Here is a 14,802-nt window from a genome sequence, read left to right as displayed (position 1 = left end):
AATGAAGTGACTTGTCCTGGCGCATCCAGCAGGCTGGTGGCAGCACCCACAGCTGCTCTCAGCTAGAATCCTCAACCCCGCTCCCTGGGACTGCACCCCACTTCTAGTGAGACTTTCCTCTGAAGAGATGGAAATTGCTGAGCTTACAGCACTGTTAAACCGTGGCTCTTTTTCCTTCCAGTAAGTTAAGATATAGCTGTATGTTTTCTTCTTATGTACAATGTCTGTTTTAACTCCAGAATCCCTTGTTCTCTCTATTGGGAAAGGTAAGGGTATGGATAATGAAAGCAGTGAGCAAAGAGTTTGCATCACAAGAAACCCAGGAGACTGGTGTAGTAAGAAAGAAGAGTTAGGAAGCAGCTGGGTGAAAGGAAGTTATTGTGGAAAGCATTCTGGTTGTTCTCTTCCAGCAGTACTTAAAAATCTGTATTTCCCTCATAAAGGATTTGCTGCCACAGAGAGAGGCCCATGTCCAGTCCTACCCACGCTATGGAGGGTGCCTGCATGGCACATGTTACTGTAATGTTTAAGGGCAGACAGTCAAATAGCAACCAAAAAACCAAGAAAGACTGCAAAACTATCTAGTCCTAATTGGAAAATCACTATTTCTAGGCCATGCAAGATAGGCAGCAGTCTTCAGTCTTGGCAATGCAAGTTAGTGAAAGGAGGAAAAAGAACGGGTGAAGCATGATGGGTGTGGGAAAAGCATCAGAAAAGGACTGAAATTGAGAGAGAAGGATGTTACATAAAATAAGAAAGGTGGTTTGTAGGCAGAGGCAAATTCTTTTGTCAGACCAAATGATACAGCTGGAGAAAAAGGTGTAGGGTTTTTGGCACAACAGCCAAAAACCTGATGTGGTCCCTGATGGAGAACATGGGAGAATGTGGCTACCACATCACCACGGCTCTGGGCTCTTTTCAGGCTTCTCTAATGCTGGTTCCCACCGGTGACTGTTCAGGGCTTGGAACAGGACGTATTCCCACTTGCCACATTCTGCATGGGGAAATGTCTCTGGTGCTGTGGGGAATCCCGAGCTCTCAGGAGCTGCTCTGTGCAGATTCATGGGGGCAAAAATGCTGGAACGTCCCAGCTGTAAGGCAGGAGTGGAGGTGGGTCATCTGCTGGAGAGACTTAAATCATTATAATTCATTGGTTTGATACTGAAACCTCTCGGGTGATAGGGTCACTGCACGCTAGCAACCCTACTCCTTACACACATACACCCCCCCCCCCCCCCCCCACTTCTCAGCTTTAAATACTTCCAGGTGCTAGAGCAACTATCCAGATGAAGCTATTGAGTTTGTCCAGACAGTGTAACCACAGTGGGAACTTGAAAGCCAAGGGACCTGAAAGCTATGCAGCGGATGGAAAAGTCTGGCATAAGCATGAATAAGTATCTAGAGCCGCGAGCTCGTTTTTATTCCTTGCGGCAGGCTCCATGTTCACCACAGCTACTCAGCTGTCTGAATGTGTATGTAAAGCAGTATTATAAATCTGTGGTGCTACATGCACGTTTTTATTCCTATTACACTATATACATATTTTATTATGTTTATCATTAATATTCAGCATGGGGCATTAGCAGAAGTCAGAAGCAGTCAGTTCTGCTATGGTTCCTCCAATGCGCTCTCAAAAGGGGTTTCTGAAAGCTGAGACCTCTTCATTTCTGCCTTGCCTCATATGAGCTCCCTGTAATGCTCATGAGAACGTGCTGCATTTCCTCATCCCTTCCCATCCCTCATCCCTTCCCATCCCATTAGCTTTAGATAGCATCAGGAGCAAGCCCGTAACCTTTTGGCATAAACCCAGACTTTGCGCAGCAGGATGAAAAGTGACTAGGATTATAATTAGTGTTTGTTTGGGTGTTTTGGTTGCAAATCTGAAAGTTGGGCCCCCTCAACCTTTTCCTTTTAATAATAATTAATTATTAATCAGCCCAACAGAAGAGGAGGGAAAGGAGAATTACTGGTACTGTGTGGAATGCACATGATGGGAAGAGGTAGAAAATTTTCTGGTAGGAAGTTGAGGCTCTGGAATCTGATTTGAGGAAATATTTGCCTCGTTAATTATTGCATTTTAAACAGGCTCTGAAGCCCACCAGAGGAAGACTTTTTCGCCCTCCTTTGCCTGCCATGTGCAAGCACATGCTGGAAATCTCTATTTGCTCCCCTTCCCAACTTCAGCACTGAGGCAGCTGGAAGCTACAAAGATGTTCTGGTTAATGAGACAAGCAAAAAGTTCTTTGTGTCCCACAGTGCTTCAGAGGTCTGCATCATCCCGCAGGGCACCACGGTGGAACTCTTCCATGGCTGAGATGTCAGAGCTCCCCTGTGGCTTTGATTCTCCTTTGCCAAAGTAAGGGATAGTCCCAAAGGCAGGGTCTAGGAAGAGACATATCTGTATGGGAGTCATCTGAAGAAAAAAGCTTTTGTTTAAAACAACACACACACATAAAATAACAAACTCCAACAAAAACACCGCAGTGAATTTAAGGTGCCCACGAATTTAAGGCAAGGTGTCAGGGTCTTTCTGGAAGCTCGTACTTCACTGAGGTGGCTGTGCTTAGTGCTCATTTGAGTTAAGTCTTGCCCAGCAGAAAGCAGTGTCTTCTAAAGATTATACTGGTGCTTTAGTAAGAGGCTGTCCATTTATTTTTTTTCCTTCTTGTAAGAAGAAACCTGTCCCCCATCCCCCTTATTTTCTGTGACTTCTCCATGGTTCTCAGAGCTATTGATCAAGGCAGTCTTCCGGGGGTGCTCTCTCTCTCTTTTACTTCCCAGTGTGAATTGTGCTTCACCAGCTGCTGCTCTTCCGCTGCTGTTTGAGCCCTCTTTCCTCTTCTCTCTGCCTTTCAGGCAAGTCCCATCATTAGCACTGCTACCTTTTCCCCTGCCAGTGCTGGCTGTAAGGCAGGTGTTGTCACTCCTGTGTGAGCCACACTCAGCTCTCACATCTCCTTGAGCTTACCCTTTAATCTCTCTTGTTTGTCTGCCTGGACTCTACAGAATCTAGGCTCTGCTGTAACTTCCCAGCTTGCAGGCTTCACACAAGGACCTGTCTGTCCCTGGGTGAAATTCTTTTCTTCCTCCTTGTGTGGAGGCAGCATTGACCATTTTGCAGGGTACTCATCACAGAACCCAAGGCATTGACATTATGCTTCTTGGACAAATTACTTGTTTATCCATGTCTCTGTTTTTCAAGGTGTAAAAATAAAAGAGATGCTGATTTACCTTTTTAAAAGATTTTGAGATCTATGAGTGAAAACTGGCAGATAAGTGTGAGGGACAGTTGTCCGTATGCTTTGTCCACTGTCACCTTTTACTGAGATCTCACACTTACACGAGTCACTATTTCCTTACCAATATCTTCTCCATCAGGTTCATGCTCCAGCACCCCAGGCACATGCACACACAAGCTGCTTTTGCCACATCTGCTCCTTCATTAAAATCCATCATCATTGACTCATCGCACTCTGACCTGTTTGCAATTATCCCTTACGTTATTCTTCCCAAAGCCATGCTGGGCATAGCACCAGCAGTCAGGAATATTGCGGTTTGAGAGGAGGATGATCAGTGTTGAGGGGAGGTAATTCCAGAGGTGCCCAGATCTGGTTGCTTTTCTGACCTTTCCCAAGCCCTCTGTGAAGACCTGTGACATGTGTGTGACTACATTGGTTTCAATCCATGACACCCCCCAAACTGCTGCTTCATCCCACCTCACTGCCACACTTGACCCCAGGCACCCCCTGATTGTTCCTTCCTCCTTCATTCCCTACTACTATCACTTCCCTGCTCCACCGCTGCCCCTTGTTTCCTCTCTGGGTCATTCCCACCCTGTTGCCCCCAGCTCTCTACCTACAAGCAGAAGACCCATCGATGTGCTGGGTGGAGGACACTGTAGCTGGCTGTGTAAGCCCTTTATCTGTTCTTTGACTCTCCTCTGTCACGAGATGCGGGGCTCTGGATGAAGGATGCTACGCGGAAATAAATTGTCCTGGGTAGTTTTCCATTACGCGAAGGGACTGCGCCCAAAGCCAGCCCCTCGGATGCTTTGCTAGCGCCTTCCCTGCGCCACTTGATGGTGCTCTTGGACCCAGCAATTCCGTGCCGTGCTGCAGGGAGGGCCGGCGCAGCCAGCATCTCAGCAACTGGTCGCTAGCTCGGAGGGGTTTGATTATCCCAGAACTCAGTCCTAATCAAAACTAAGTTCAAACTAATCTCTAAACAAGGCGCTATTTTTTTTTTTTTTAATTGTGAAATGTCGGAAGCAGCATCCTACATTCTTCACTGTTAGGGTAAAAGCCTGCTTGCTTCTTTTTCTGTTCCCTTTTCTCTTGATTGCCTTATTTTCTCCCTATTTGGTCAAACTCTTTTCTTCCATTTCCTACTTTCTTTCTTTTTTTGTCACACATTTCAGACTGTTTCCCTCATGCTGCTTTCATCTATCCTTTCCCCCTAACATCTCTCCCATGTCTCCCAAACGTATCTTCCTGCTTCTGTCAGCTTTTCGCTGCTTTCCCTTCCTCCCCTTTTCTCCTGCGGTGCACTCTCTAGAGTTTACAACCTTGGGTGTAGAGTCCAGTAAATCATAACAGAGCCTCAACATAATTTTGTACCTCTTGCCTCTGAAATTCTCAGATCTTGCCTCTCTCTGCTTCTGCTGAACTCTCAGTCACCTTGCATTAAAGAAACCTAAACAATTCCATCCTCATCCTCTTTTCTGCATCCTTCCTCCCGTGACTGACTTTCTGCTTCTGTTGTTGGGAGGAAAAGCATGCTCTGTAAGTTAACGGAGGACCCTCAGTACAGACCACCTCAAAGAAATTCTCTGGGCATCTGCCAGAGCCATGGAGAGAAACATTTGAACTGCAGTGAAGAAATTCTACTCAGAAGGTTCACGATTTGAGTGCAGCATTCATGTTATTAGGTATATGATCTCAGATGCAGAGTCCCATGTAGCTTTGGCCCCTGCTGTTAGGGCTTGAGGATCACCAGTGCCATTGTATCTTGAGCTACATTTCATTTATCACTTTAGATTAATGGTTAAACTCTCCTGTGAAACGATAACAAGCGGCTATCCAAGCCAGAGGCCATGCGAGCATTTTAGCCACTCAGGAAAGACAATTTCAGTGGACAGCAAAAAAAATAGGGAGGGTGTGTATGTATGTGAAAGAGAGAGAGAATGAAACTTCAACACAAGTATGGAGAAAGAAGGGAGTTGAAACACAGCCTGTTTAAGCAGCTGGTAGCCTGACCCTAAGGAAAAGCTTAGAGAGTTTGATGCTGTAAGCAAAGAAACTGTCTAGCCTGTTTGATTTCTCCTGCATGGAAGAAAATATGACTCCATGCATTCTTTGCAAATAAAAAAGATGTCATAAAAGAAAGACTTCTTTCCAACTCCTGATTCCCCTGGAATAACCCACAGAACCCTGAATTTTGGTTAGCGAAAAGGGGGGCAGGAGGGAGAATGATGCTATGAATTTTTTAACAAAGAAGCAGAGCTCTAGAAAATGTGTTTTATCTGAGAATCTCAAAGCAACGTATAAAGTAGGGTTGTTTTCTTCTCCCTGTTTTATGGAGATGAATACTGACGTCACCCACCGACATGAGTGTTTTGACAAGGGACCTCTCATAACTCTCAGAAATTAAATTCTTAACTCCCTATCCCTCCCTACAGCTATGTACCATGTTGCCTCATGCATTGTTAGCATGTCCAAAACCACAGAGAGGGAATGGTTGTCTGCTGGTTGAAGGTGAGGGCTCTGACCAGTTTCACTGATACGACTGTGCAATCTGTAACAAGTGGCTTGGATTTTGTTGTCATTTGCAGTGATGTCAATGGGGAGTTCTACCTTAAGGTGTGACGCCCTGGGTTGGCTCCCAAGTCCTCATGTGAAAGAGCCCCAGAAGCATGCCTAGAATTGCAAAATGTCTCCTGTGAGACAGGATCTGTGATGTAAAGCATCATGAAGGCAATGGAGCTGTACGTGGCCAGGTTGGACCGCCACAAGGCAGCATTACAGTCCTCTAATCCTGTCACTTGTGGTCCTTCTAGTTCATTTTTTGTAGTAGAAGCTTCCAACCTACGATGTTCCCATAGCTCTGAAATGCAAGAGACAGCCCTTTAACTGGGATATGGTGGTGTGGCTGAATCCACGTGAGTGAGATCAGTCAGTCTCTCAGCATTTATGAAAAAATTATAATAATATTGACTTAGTGGGGCATTGTGACAATTAGTGAAGGACTGTAATATATTTTGAAACCTGCAGATGACAGTGGGAGAGCATAATGATCATTTTCCTCCTTTAGTTCTTCTGTATATGGATCCCAAAGTACCCCATTAACGTTATTAAACTCCAGCATTCTGTGTGAGGGCGTTAAGTAACTCAATGAATCCATGGTCATAGGAATAATTCTTGGTTGTCTCTACACTACATCATGGTGACTTCCATCTTCCTTGCATCACCAGTGATATAACTCAGGTCCTCTCGTTCCGAAGGAATGGATACCTGCCACTTAAAAAAATACTTAGTGTCTCAATTATGATCAGCATGGGGACTCTGCATCCTGTATAGCAAATACTGAGTGCAACCAATAGGTAGGATGCGACAGTTTGCCAGTGCAGCCAGTGCTGATAGTCTGCAGTGTCCCCTGGCATCTCCCACGCAGCTCGGTGAGGGAAGCCTTGCCTTACCTCCAAAGCAGCCCTGTGTGGGACAGAGAGAGATTTCTTGTTCCCTGGAAGAGGGTCGAGGGCTCTTTGGGTCTGGCTTCTCTTAAGCAAGCAAGGCAAAACCAGAGGTGTCTTTCAAATGTGACCTTTTGGGTTGCGCTTGCTATTAGTGAGTTACAAAACATTCATGCCATCACCTCAGGGGTCCTGAATTCCCTTCTGGAGGCACCAGCTTCTTTCCTGTAATGAAAGAGAGAGAGTAGACTCCTGTGTTTGGTCCTCTGAATCACATCCATGCTAGATGCTCTATTAAGACCATGTGACTATCTCCCTAATGTCCCACTTGGCAACCCATCCCAGTCTGAGACTCTCCCTAACCCCCTGCCTCCCCTCAGCTTAGATCCAGTTTCTCCAGAGCTTTTCTGCTAGAGCTGCCCAACCTCTGCACTGGGATTGCCTTCAAAAGGACACCATCAAATCGTATCAACGCCCACATTGTGAGCACGGCGTAGGCTCAGCTGCTTGCTCTTGTCAGCCTGAATGTAGTTATATCCCTCACAGACTATGAGGAGAACAATGGCATAAAGGTAAATTGAGGGGACGTTCCTTCCACTCCCTTTTTCCCATGAACAGGCACGTCTGTGAGTTCAAGTGCAATCAGAAAAAACTCTCTGAACTGGTTGGATCTGAGCTAGCAACCATCATTTCTGTGCAAGTGGGGCACCAAGCGTGAGATAATGTTTTAATGTGTCTGGAGGACTGCTGGCTCCTGCCAGAGCAGGCGCGGGGAGCATGTGGCCCTCAATATGCTGATCTTACCACACTTGACGGTGCTGATGTTTGAGTAATCATGTTGGGGTGTTAAGCAGAAGACCTTTCTTGGGTGACAGTAGTAATTCTTTCTTCTCAGGGCTGCTTCTCACTTTTCTCTGGAAAGTCACATAAACATGTATTTCTGCATCTGTTACGCTCCTGCTAGTCACAACTGCTTGAAATAATATGCATATATATATACACACACACATATATATATGTGTGTGTATATATATATATGCATGTGCATAAATAACACATACAGCTTTATAAAACAGGTGTGACTGTGGGATGAGAAAACAGTTCTGTAGAGGTGCAGAGTGAATGCCAAGAGCTTACTGTATGACGAAAGTTTCCAGTCTGGGCCTCAGAAATGTATTTTCTTGATTTCAGCAAGAGTCATGTACTTCTCTAGCGCAGCAGTTGCATTGTGCGGTGCTAGAGCAACAGGGGAGGAAGGAGGAAATTTTCTCTCGTTTTGCTGTATACCTTTGCAAATGACGACCAGTAGGCCAGGAGTAGGGCTGTTTGAGCTATGAGGTCTCATCCAGGCTGCTGAGATTTATCCACACACACTCAGAACCGTTCTGAGTGAGCGGAAAGTGTTGCTGCTTGTCTTGCTGTGATCACTGCCTGGCTCAGCGCACCTCTCACATCCCTCAGCGCTCCTGACAGTTCAGACCAGGGGAGGGGAGCACTGCAACCGAACAAGGCGAGATGAAATGAGTAGGGACCCCTAAACCATCATGAGAGCTTGTAGCTAATCCCAGCTCTTCCACTGGTGCTCTGTGAGGGCCCAAGCATATAACTTCCTTTTGCTGTGCCTCAGTTTCCCTGTTAATTAAATGAAGATAATAATACACCTCTCACAGGAGCAACGTGGTGAGAGATCAGTCAATATCTTTAAAGTGCAGTGAGATCCACAGATAAAAGGTGCTGAGGAAGAGCATTGTTAAAAGTCCGCAGCGAAACCCCAGAAACCCTCCTGAACTGAGCCCTCTTGTCAACCTGGATATTTTCACTGCACCTTTGAAGATGAAACTCTGCTGCTTACGCTACTTTGCTCCAATTCAGTAGGTTTTAAGAGGCCACAGGGGGACCTGTTAGAGTTAAAATGGATTGAAATTGTCTTTGAGCCTCTAGAATAATGAGTATTTCCCTTTCTTTACATTTTTGGATCCAGATGAGATGCCGTTCAGCTGCTGTCATTCTGCCAACATATGCCTTTCCATTGCATTGAAACCTGAACTCCTAGGGTCAGGCATTTGCAAGCAGATGAACGTTTTTTGGAAGTACATTAAGCAAAAGAAACTTAGGTAGGAAATTTTAATTACTTTTAAACTCTAAGCTACATCTTGTTCTCTCTATTATAAACCATTTTGATTCTGCATTACGCAGATGCTGGCTATTCCTATTATCTGAATTAAGGTGATGATCTTCCTAGTGTCTGGGCACATTTCATGATTATTATTATTTCATATCTCAGCAGTGCCAAAAGGAGAGGAGAGAACATTAAGATGCTCGACTAAGGCCTGGTTCCCGAGCCTGGCACAGACTTTCTGCGTGAACTTTGGCACGCCGCTATGCGGCCTGTCTTTCTGCTTCATTTTCTCGTCTCTGAAATGACACCTCCCTGCTTTACGGGGTCAGCGCATTCATCGGCGCAGGTTGGGTCTTACAAACACTGTACGAAGGGGAAGGCTCTGATTCATGCCCGGTTGCGTTAGATGATGTACAGGTGTCCGTGAGGCTGTGTCCCTGCCTTGCAGGGCTCACGAAGGAACGTGATGGTAACGTACCAGAGGTGCACGAAGAAGAGGGAAAGATGCCATTCCATTCTACCCTGGGAGGTGAAACTAAGTTAAAACGCTGGGGAAGTGTTACAGAAGGAGAGTGAAGCACTGGAAAAAGGCTGCTAAGGAGGCGCCACGGGGTGTCTCTCACCACAGGACTTGAAGGACAATTTCTACCTGAGCTGCTGTATTTGCAGGGGGTTCTGCTCCTGGATGGGGGGAAGAGACTAGATCTCTTCCTGAGGGCCTTTCAGCTCCCTTCGTAATGCCCAATGACTATGGGGATTCCCTCTAGAAGCAGAACAAGTGAGAATGTTTTTTCAATCTCTTTTCATTTGTGGAATACTAGAATATTTTAGGGAGAGGTGTGAGATCCTTTAGGAACCACGTGTCTGGCAGGCTGCCCAGCAGCATAAGTAAACCTTCTGCAGAAAGGTGACCTTTGGGTGGGCCTTTGGAAATAGCTGGTGATCTCTCCTGCCTCTGCTGTGTGTCATGGTCCACTCAGTGGACTTGTGATGGTTTGTTTACTATGACCTCGAAGCACAAAAATCAAGGTGACCATGCCTAGGGGTTATGCTTTAATCAAACAGCACAACTTTATTGTTTGCCCGTAAAGCAGCGTGCAATAGGTAGAAAGACAGAAAGTGAAGGAAAAAAAATAAAAAAGTAAAAAGAAAAGGAAAGAGGATTGTATTTACCACCATGGGTCCAAGGCGTCCCTATGGTCCCAGGTCCAGGCAGCGTCCCGCCAGTCGTTCCGATCGTCGTGATCCTTGGTGGGGGAGATCTCCTAAAATTCGGTTGCTAAAGAGTCTTCTTCTATACAGAGCAATACACGTTGCTCCTCCTCTGGCCCATGGATTGTTGTCAGTCTCTGCCTTCTCGAGCAAGGTTATCACGCATGTTCTGATTCGTTGTTACGACAACAGTTGTTGTGCGACCTTATCGTAGTTGTTCCTTCCAGTGCCAGGTACCAGGGAGCAGCATAGTACTCCTCGTACCATGCAGTTCTCCTTCAGGGTCACTGGGTCTCGGTGTCTGTGAGGACCACATTCCATCTCCAGGTCTCTGTTAGCAATGTTGAGACAATATCTTTCTCTTTAGACCGACTCTTACACTGTGTTGGTAGGTGATCTAAGCTGGCCCTGCTTTGTGAAGTGTGTGGTACCAAATAAACAGCAGCGATCCCTTCCATCCCAAGTTATTCTGTGAGCCTATGATTCACTTTGCTGCTGGGAAGTCTGTGGGATGATACAGACCCAGCCCTGCCTCTTGTGTTTATACAGACAACCAGATCAAGGAGGCTGTATCTGTGCTACATAGCTGTGGAAAGGCTGATTGGAAGGCACCTCTGGAGATCATGTAATCCAGCTTCCCCGGGACACTAAATCAGGTCAGCCACGACTTTGTTGAGCTGAGTCTTGAAAACATCGTGGAACGGAGATCCCACACCTGATCCAATCCGTAACCTGGTTGCTGGAAGAAGGCTTGCCAAAAGTCACTAAACAACCCCCCTTTTTGACGTTTAACATGAACAAACTCCACTGCTGGGACCCTTCTCTTAGCCAAAATCCCTCCTTCCTGCAACCTCCCTGTGACGTCCCAGTCTAAATCTAAGATTAGCCTTGATAATCCACGCTGAAGGGAATTATTGCCTGCTGGTGATAGTAAGAGAAGCTTGTTTAAGACAGCTAGGCTCTTGCTCCCCTTGGGCTTGGACAAGCCTGGCCAAAATGACAAAAAAAAAAAAAAAAAAAATGTGCTGCAGTTTTTTGTGATGGTTTTGATTTTCTCCTGCTTGCCCAAACGTCCAGTTTGTGTATGAGCAAGCCAGTGCGTGTTGCCACCGGAGAAGGCAGACACTGATATTTTCTGCCAGCCAAGCCTTCCTGCTGCAGTCTCATGAAACATGCCCTCGTTGGCAGCAGGTTACAGGCTTCCACCTGCGAGCCGAGGGCTCATGGCAGATGGGTCTGAACTGCAAAGTTTGGTTTTGGATTCAGTTCTGGAGCTGAACACTTTGAGCTGGAGTCAAAAGCAGGGGGGGTTTATTGGATCTTTCCTTTTCTCTTCTGCTACAGTTTCAACTGAACTTGGGCTAATTTAGAGCTAAGCTCCCTGTTGGCCAGGTCTCTGGGAGAAATTTTGCAGGAGGTGGCACAAATTTGGGGGAAAAGAATTTCCAAACCAAATCAAAGTGGGATGTAGCTGAGTAGCTCCCAGGTGAAGCTACCAAGAGCCTAAAGGAGATTCAGTTCCGACATACGCGAGCAGGTGAAATGCTAAGCTTGCCTTTCTCAAGGAGGAATCTTGAGTCTGTGCTTAAGCTTACAAAGGGCTGAGGAACCTCATTGTACTGGAAACCCAGAACTTACATCCTTACACTGTGAAACATGCCATGGTTCATACCGTTCCTCTCCATTCTTTCCAGCTTCTGAGCATGTATGGCGCTTTTTTTCTTTTTTTTTTTTCAAGGCACAGGAGAAAACACAGGCAAATTCTGCAAAATCTATTTCAAGTCAGTAATTTGCTAAGTGCTCAGAGCTTGTCTTTTTTTTTCTATGTTAAGTAATTTATAAATAAAAATAAATTCACACTCACTCTAATATTTGCTTGTACTTGAATTCTATTGGCGAGATGTGTGAAAATTGCCTGATGGTTGCGATCACCAGCAAAAGCAAAGTTACAGGGAGTAATTACGGATAGTATTATAGAACAGAAGGATAATTTGATCTAAAAATTCGATCTAATGCTCTCGTGCAGGGACATATTTCTCAGGGAGAGGAGTTTGTAAAACAAAAGAGGAGAAAATAGTATGGATGTGAGGTGGGGAAAAGCAATTATTCTCTCATAATACGGGAACAGAGTGTGCCTGGCTCAGGAGAGGTATGAAATACAGAAGGCAGAAGGGGCTGCAAGGAACCTTTATGCATCCCAGCAGGGTTACTCAGGAAGGTTATTCAAATGTGCTGGAAGACACAAGGTCCTGAACCCCGAGGGGCAAGAAAGATGTGAGAGGAAGGACATACAGCACTGGGGGGGAGGGGCGAGGGGAAGTGTGTTGATGTTTTAATAGTGAACGTGAAGGAGGTCTAGGATGCATCAGGCCTGCTTGAGGTCTCTGCCCTGTCCACAGTACAGATCAGAGGGGCAAGAAGTTGCTAGGGGTGTGAGGCAGGGGCCAAGAACATCTGCCTTACTGCATCCCTCAAGGCTCCCTGCAGGCTTTTGAAAGGAATGCAGAGGAGCAGAATTTCCTAGCTTTGGTCTTCTAAGCACTTCTCTGGGATGCAGAAATGCTATCAGAGGATATGTCTTTCATTTAGAGCCTCCGTCACCCTCTTGAGATTTACCAAGGATGGGCGAAGACCTCATGCTTTTTTCCACAAGCTGACTGCGATTCCCTCCCCTTTCAGTGTGTGGCCCCAACGTCACAGCAAGGCTGACTATGGTCTATGGAGAAAGCATCTCCTATCACCTGCCCTTGTCTTGGTTTCACACCTCAGGCTCAAAGACAGCAATCTCGTGCTAGGTCTTGTCCCGTAAAAACAGATGTGTGCAAGATATTGCATAATGTGTGCATGTGAATTATTGTTGCCGGTAGATACGTACCACCCTCCTGCCCAACCTCTGGTGCTGAGGTCCCAGAGGGCAGCAGCTGTCCTGCTGCACATCTGTGTGCTAAACACCCAGCCAAGTGCCCGTTCCCCACAGGCACTCACCAGGTTAATGGCAATACCCAGCTCTGCTCGCAGCTAACAAGATTTATACACAGCCTAATGACTGCATGTTTTCACTTTAATCAACACACAAATCGCCCTTTTATTATTATGGGGTTTTTTTTTTAAACTCCAATTTAATTCATAATTGAATTATGCTCCAGGCTGTAATTGTTGATATAATCCACATCTTGAATTCTGTGTTTGCTTTGTGCTTCACCCTAACCTTTCGGCGAGGGGGCTGAGTCGCGTAGTGAGTGACTCCGTGCACGGCACTGGGTTCAACTCTTGCTCTGAGCGCCAGAGACACTTGTTTGATGGCCTCAGGCCAATCTTCCTGTGAAACCTGTGCCATTTCCACAGGCTCCTTTTCCCATGCCCCACACTACAAATCACATGCCGGGAAGGGAAAAGATCATAGAATCATTTAGGTTGGAAAAAACTTTTAAGATCACAAGCTTTGGAGAATCCAATTTGGTAGCTGAACACTCTAAGCACCACCTTCCTCCTGTCTTAATTTTGTTCCCCTCATTAAATGTCACCATCCTGACAGCCAAGCTCTGGCGGGAGACTACTGTGTGAGCTCTCCTGACCCTGCTCTGTGCAAAATAAGTTAGCTAAGCTTACATTACTTTTCAACATAGAGGGCAAAATACAGAAGTAGGTGGACTCCTAAGACTTTGTTTGCCCGTGCCTTGACGTTCAGATTGCTCAGAGGCCTGTGGATCTCTACCTCCTCCTGAAGTCCGTTGAAACTGGACTTCAGCTGTAACTAACAGGTTCTCAAAGGCAGCGTTCCCTTCAACATACGTACAGGCAGTGATGTTTCGGAGTGTGATGCTTTGTCAAGGCCCCTTCGTGTTAGTCATGAGTAGCTGAAGTGCTGGAATATAATTTTTGTGTATGAGGCATTCGGTGATACTTGAACATCACATTAGTGAAAATGTGTAAAGTAATGAGGCTTTGAGGATATTTTTTACCAGTAGAGGCATAGCTAAGGCCAGCTCTGGGTGTGACTGATTTAACGTTTTTAGCAAGAAATGCAGAACTGGTGCGGGGAGACCCGGGGGGCTACAAGGCAGGGGCGGGGGCAGGGCTGGCTGGGGGCAGCCCAGGTCCTGGGTAACATCCTGATGTCTGGAATGTTCAGGCTTCCCAAATGGCAGGCCATTCCAATTTTGAACCAGGAGTAAATTTTACCCAGATTGTTGCCAAGGGTTTAAGAGTGCCACTTTTGGGAGGACCCCAGATTTCTTACTGTACTCAGACCCATCCTTTGTCGTCGGTGGGGACACGGGCAGCGGCTCCCTGGCAGAGCTGGGGCTGGCACACGACTCTCTGCGGAGCATACCTTGATCTAATTGTCTAGCAGACTGTGGTAGAAATCAGCTGAGGAGCATTTGTAGCACATTTCTGTTCTTTAGGTAAAACCAGCACATGTGAATACTCTTTAACTCTCTCAGTCTGTAAATTCATACAGAGAAAAATATAAAGTGGAATCAAAGAGAATGACAGACTCCCTGGGAAGTCTCCTAGCCAGGAGATCACTTCCCTTGCTCCCTGCAAGCGATTGCTTTATGGGGGACATTGAAGTCTGATCAAGAGCTCTTGGCTGATACAAACTGATGCTGGGTACAAATGCTGTATTAATGTCTGACAAGAGAAGTGAACAGAAACTGCCCTAAGTATAGCCCTTGGCTGTATTTGTGTGATGTTGGCTGCTCGATCCTTCTGGGGTACCAGCACAGATACAAAGCCCTACCTTCATTGAGCTGGCTGGTCAGCTGCTCGGGGAGGGGGG

General features: G+C 46.1%; 2 long non-coding RNA genes across 3 annotated transcripts in view; both read left to right on the top strand.

Annotated features, from left to right (window-relative positions):
* LOC130150401 (uncharacterized) overlaps nt 1-9,244 on the top strand; it is a 45,153-nt gene extending 35,909 nt beyond the window's left edge. Inside the window, exons 3-4 of the long non-coding RNA XR_008822224.1 lie at nt 8,670-8,802; nt 8,973-9,244. This is a non-coding gene — a long non-coding RNA (uncharacterized LOC130150401). The remainder of the gene's footprint in view (nt 1-8,669; nt 8,803-8,972) is intronic.
* Nucleotides 1-14,802, top strand: part of LOC130150400 (uncharacterized) — an 87,775-nt gene that overhangs the window by 56,474 nt on the left and 16,499 nt on the right. The gene's annotated exons all lie outside the window — the stretch shown is intronic.

The sequence above is a fragment of the Falco biarmicus genome, chromosome 5, assembly GCF_023638135.1.
Source record: "Falco biarmicus isolate bFalBia1 chromosome 5, bFalBia1.pri, whole genome shotgun sequence".
Taxonomy (NCBI): domain Eukaryota; kingdom Metazoa; phylum Chordata; class Aves; order Falconiformes; family Falconidae; genus Falco; species Falco biarmicus.
The sequence above is the reverse complement of the archived record's forward strand: the minus strand, read 5'-3'. Positions and strand labels throughout refer to the sequence as shown.